Genomic DNA, 5952 nt, shown 5'->3' with positions numbered 1-5952 from the left:
TTGGAAAAGTTGCATGATGATGCTAAAACCATCCATCTTGGTTTTCTAGGGTGTATTTTGCAGTGCACTGCTGTGAGTACCTTAAAAGTGGAATTGGACAGATAAAAGATCAATTTTGGTGACCAGAAAATGATTGAAACTTACTAGTTTTTGTTGTTATTTTTTAAAATTCTGGCACTGGGGATTGAACCCAGGGCTGTGTGCATGTTAGCAGACACTACTGTTGAGCTACATTTCAGAAACTGATTTTTTTTTTTTTTTTGTCAGAACTGGGGATTGAACTCAGGCTCTTGTGCTTGCCAGGGAAGTGCTTATTCCACTGAGCCATCTCCCCAGCCTACATTTCAAACCCTTTCTAAATTTTTATTTTCAAACAGGTTCTCGTTAGGTTGCCCAGGCTGGTCTTGAACTTTTCCTCAGTTTTTCTGCCTCAGTCTCTTGAGTAGTTGAGATTACAGGTATGTGCTATTGCACCGAGCCTTGAGTTCCTTTTAGCATAGTGTATCATGTTCTTAACCATTTAATTGCAGGAGTATTAATTGTGATAACTAGTACTAGCTCTGAGTTTTCATTTGCTCTTTGTAGAATTTAGCTATACACACTGAGAGTGTGCATTTATACTTTATTACCCAAAAGCAATGTGGCTTTTTTATTCCTAAAGACATTGACTCTTAGAACACCTGTGACTTGTCCAAATTTACACATCTCGAGTGACCTAATAACTCATAAGTTCTGTATTCTTTTTATGACCCATATCTAAGATAGGTAGTTAAGTTATATCGTCAAGATGACAAATAAGCAGACTTCTCTAGGGTAAGGTTAGGGCACTGCCCTATATTCTTTTTAACATCATGGTGGTTTTGTGACTAATTGAAATAACCTGCCCATTGTCAAGGGGTATCAGTATGGATGTTTCTGTCTTAAACCTTGCTCTGGCTGTCTGGAGGGCAGGAGGATGGACACATTCCTATAACCCATTCCGTGCACAATACATTGTGCCTAGAAACTTTGATTAGGATATTCTGTCCCAAGAGAAGTAATGGATTTGGGTTATCTTTGAGGGGGCAGTCCAGATAGAGGAAGAGAGTGAGAGGAAGGAGGTGGAATTGGGATCAAGCAAGCTGTATGTACTTTAAAAGAAATGAAGCACTTTAATGATAGTCAAGAGACAAAATCAGAAGAAATTTAGTGGACTTGGTTGAATGTTTCTGCTTTCAGGATGGTCCTAGAACCAGAGACTGTGGCTGTGTTTCTTTTTTTGGGGGGTGGGGGGCGCTGTGCTTCTTAATCCCCAGGCAGGCTACTTGCTTTGACCAAGATGTGATTGAAAACTGTTATTCTTGAACACAGTGGTAGCATGAAAAAAAAGCAATTTGGGAAAAATTATTGTGGCAGTATAGGTTTGAATGAAAGAAACTGTAAGAGAACAATATCTTTTATAATTATCAGTTACTGAACAGTATAATTATAAGGTATTGTGGATCTGATATATAGTAGGTACTGAATCTTTCCAGTCTTTCCTCTTTCAGTCCTCACAATTTCTTTTTATTTTTAATTTTTGTAATTTAGGGAAGAGTCTATAGGGTGTTCAGGGTCTCACTACTGGATCAGACTTGTAGAGATCTACCTGTTTACAGCTTCCCAAGAGCTGGGATTATAGGTGCGTGCCACCATGCCCAGTCTCAATTGCCATCTCTGTGCGCCCCGGGGGCAGGGCTGGTGTGGCAGGCCTGGGGATTGAGCCACTGAACTATTTGGCCTGCCTTCTTGCAATTTCTTTTTAGAAGGTGGATCATTCTATTTTCAGTTTCAGCAGTGAAGCTTAGAAAGGTTAAATAGTTTTCCTAAGGTCACTGAAAAAGTGAGTAATAGATTGTAATGCTTGTGTCCACTCCTACTGATGTTTTTTAAAAAATTAACTATGATGCTTCTAAGGCCTAGTACCCTCTATTCTCATTATTAGAGCAGCCCCCTGAAGAAATCCAGGGTATTGAAGACCACAATTAGAAAATATTATTGGATTACTTCATTGTCTATTAATAGCACGTGGAGGTGTTGACTCTGAGTCTTCATATAATTGCTCTAATTTTATGACAAATTTAGAATATACCTGGAATTAGTCAGACTGCAGTTGGAGAATACAGGGCATAAGACTGTCCAGAGTCCAACTGCAAGTTTAGAGGTTTCCCAAAACCACTTTCAGTTACAACAGTTCATCAGCAGGATTGCTGAATTCACTGAAAGCTGTCAGTACTCACAATTTTAATTCACTATGGGGAAAGGATACAGATTAAGATTGGTAAAAGGAAGGAAATATGGCAGTTAGGTGTTGTTGACTTCAGGACCTGTTATTCTCTCATCAGTGGATAGCAGTATGCCCCTTGGGTATTGCAAACTAGGGATACTTACCTGAGCCTCAGTACTCAGTGTGTTATGACTTCATTATTTCAATAAGAGTGATTGCTTGCCTTTGTGGTTGTACTTGATTTCTAGTTCCACTGATACCTTGTAACGCAGAGTCACCACCCTAAAACATATAGTTGATCTTTTGATATGGCCAGTCCAGTGTCTGTCAGTGTCTCAGTTACTTTCTCTTAGCTGGAACAAAATACCTGACCCCACAAGTTAATGGAGGAAAGGTTTATTTCAGCTCACAGTTTGTAGAGGTTTCAGTGTGTAGATAGCAACACTATGGCAGTGTAGTGTGGCAGAAGGGCGTGGCAGAATAGAAGGAGTCCATGGTGAAGCAGGCCTGACAAGAGGCAGCAAGCAGCAATGTCTGCTAGCCTTCCTTTCCCTCTTTATTCTAACCAGGTTACGAGCCTATTGGTTGGTGTCATTCACATCCAGAGTGTGTTTTCTGTCTTTAGTAAATCCATTCAATCATGAAGCACACCAGTCCAGTCAGACTAATCCAGTTATCATACAACCATAATCCATACTGATTATGTATCTGATCTGAAACATTCTAGGTCTAGCCAAGTCCAGACCTCTCCTGTGAGTACGTGTGGTTTTGGGGGGAACATCTTATATACAAGTCCTGCCAGTCAGTTATGGCCAGCCCCTGCTGGAAACAACATACCTGTCCAGTACGACATAGATTATCTCCTAGAAGCCAAGGAAAGGCCACACTGCTATTTGAGCAAGGCCAGATTTTTTTACTATAAGGAAGTGCTAAGGAGAAGGAAAAGCAGACTATAACATCAAGGTTGTGAATCTAGCTCCTGGTCTAGACTTTGACTGTCAAAAACAAGAGGAGACTTGAAATACAAATCTAAAGGAAAAATATTCAATTCAGTTTCACATATTGAAGGGTTATTTTTAGCATCTTTCTGGATTTCCAGGAGAAAGGTATTTGTAGACCCTATGAAGATGGTCATCAGTTAAGAGTTACAGTAGGATTAAGATATTATCTGCAATAGATGATGACTCAAATAAAGGGTGGCAAGATGGCAAATTATGAGAACTGTTTGGAGCATGTGTTTGGAGTCTCTAGACTTGTATTTGGTATAGTATTGACCATTTGTCAATTGTTGTTGAGAAGCTTGTGTATATTTCATCTGTTACCTTCAGATTTTTCATCTGTAAAATGCTCATACTGCAAATATTAAAGAAGTTTTGTTTTGCATAATTGGTTTGGAAAAAGATAGGAATACTTCTGGAAATAAATTTTTATTTATTTATTTATTTTTGGTGGTATCAGGGATCAAACTCAGGAGGAATACTTTTGGAAACTGAAAAACACTTAAATGTTATCCACTTTGTCACTGATAGCAAAGTTCCAACAGGCTCAGTAATAAGACTTCAGGGATACTCAGGAAAAGGTAGTAAGAGGAAGAAGCAAATAGGAACTGAGTAACTACAAAGTGAAAGCAGTTTCTATGAATACTGTTAAGATGCTTAATTTCTGATGGCAGAAAAGGTTGAAGGCAGTAATTGAAAAGACATTTAAAGTTGCAATGAAACTTTTCTGGTTGGTTTGTTTTTATTATTAGGGTGTAGAACAGGTCTTTTATTGAACATATAAAATTTTATTGTTTTATAATTGATAAAATATATGTTTTTAAATTGTGCAAGATGAGTTTGGCATATGTATACATCTGTAAAACTGTCACTGAAATCAAGAAATTGAAAGTGTCTGTCACTCCAAAAGTTTCCACATGTTCTTATACTCCTTTGCCATCCCATGGGACTTCCACCCTCTTACTCTTCTGCCTTTCCCCTACCTCCAGCCAAGAAATCACCAACCTGCTTTTTGTTAATTAAAGAATCATACAATATACATTTTTTGTTTGGCCTTTGCTCAGCATTTTCCTTTTGATAAATACATGTATGGGAATTGCTGCCCAGAAAAAGTCACATCATTTGGGGGCCAGTTGTATATCAAGTACAAAGGACAGAAGTAATTATAGAATAATTAGGAAGATGATCTTTGTTTAGACTAGTTAGACTGTATACTAGATTATAGAAGTTGGATGTTATCTGCTTATATTTGGTAGTTACTTTATAAGGGAGTATGTGTCTGTAGTCCTCCTTGTTCTGCTTAGTAGCTTTTGGTGTTTGTTTTTTTTGTAATATGGGCTTCTTACGTTGATATTGTCTTGTAAAAAATTAATAACCCGATGCTGATTTGTCAACAAATTGAAACTGAGACATTTCATGTTAAACATGTTTAGACATCAGCCTAAGAAGCAAATTTATCAGTCTACTATGAAAAAATAAAAATTGTAGATAGATTCTCTGGAAAATCATGCTAATCAGAAGATTGCTTGATTTGTTAGCAATGCTAAGATAATATCTTATTACTAAGAAAGGGTTCTTGGGTATGTATCTGTTTCTCTAAAAAGGTTTACTATACCACACGTGTGTGTTACCATTATAGTGAAAGAAGACAAGATTTTTTTCCATCATATCTTTTGTAAATGAAAGTTAAGATTTTTCTCTTTTAATTTTGTACCACTTTTATTTATTAATAATTTGAAATACCTTTGAGAAAAAGATGTGCTTGCTAATATTGTTGACTTAGATATTGTCTAAATATATTTCAGTCCTGTTCTATCTTAACTTTCTCTAAATCAGTATTAAAAGTTTCCAAACTTTCCCTGAATCCTGTCACATAGGTTTACTAGGTATTTATATGCCATGCCATTAATTAATAATAGTACTTGTATTAATTTTGGTTTTGTTTTATTTTTTGTTTTCTTAGGTAGTGATGTTGGAGATTGAACCAGTGGAATGCCTTACCATTGAGCTACATCTCCAGCCCTTAACTTTAAAAAAAAAATTTTTTTTTAAATTTTGAGACAGGGTCTCACTAAATTGCCCAGGCTGGCCTTGAATTTGTGATCCTCTTGCCTCGTCCTTCTGAATAGTTGGGATTATAGATATGTACCACCATGCCCAGATTTCTTTCCCTGTCCTTCTCCTCTTTCTTTATCTTCCTGTCATCCTCTCTCTTTTTTTCTCTGTATTAGTTTTATAGGACTCTTATAATACATTACCACAGACTGCATCACATAAAACAAAAGATATATTCTCTCATAGTTTTAAGGTTAGAATGCTGAAATCAGAGTGAAGACAAAGTTGACTCCTTGTGGAGCCTCTGAAAGAAAACCATTTTATTCCTTTTGTCTAGCTTCTGATGGCTTTTACCAATTCTTTGCATTCTTTAGTTTATAGATGCATCACTCTAGTCTCTGACTCCATCGTTATATGATGTTATCTGCTGTGTCTCTATTTGTCTTAAATTTCCTTCTCCTTTTTCTTATAAGGAAAATAGTAATTGGCTCTGGGCTAAATTGTAAATACAGGATGGTAAAATTCCTGAGATGCTTAATTTAATTAAGGATTTGTAAATACTATATCTCATTTCCAAGAAAGGTCACACTCATAGGTACTGACAGGACTTGGACCTATCTTTTAGAGTGATACTAATCAACTCTTAGAGTTGGT

General features: G+C 36.7%; 1 protein-coding gene across 2 annotated transcripts in view; it reads left to right on the top strand.

The window, feature by feature from the left end:
• Ranbp17 (RAN binding protein 17) overlaps positions 1–5952 on the top strand; it is a 390835-nt gene that overhangs the window by 5049 nt on the left and 379834 nt on the right. The window lies entirely within an intron of this gene.

The sequence above is a fragment of the Octodon degus genome, unplaced genomic scaffold (assembly GCF_000260255.1).
Source record: "Octodon degus isolate 3935 unplaced genomic scaffold, OctDeg1.0 scaffold00085, whole genome shotgun sequence".
In the NCBI taxonomy this organism is placed as follows: domain Eukaryota; kingdom Metazoa; phylum Chordata; class Mammalia; order Rodentia; family Octodontidae; genus Octodon; species Octodon degus.
This window is presented reverse-complemented; position numbering and strand designations above follow the sequence as displayed.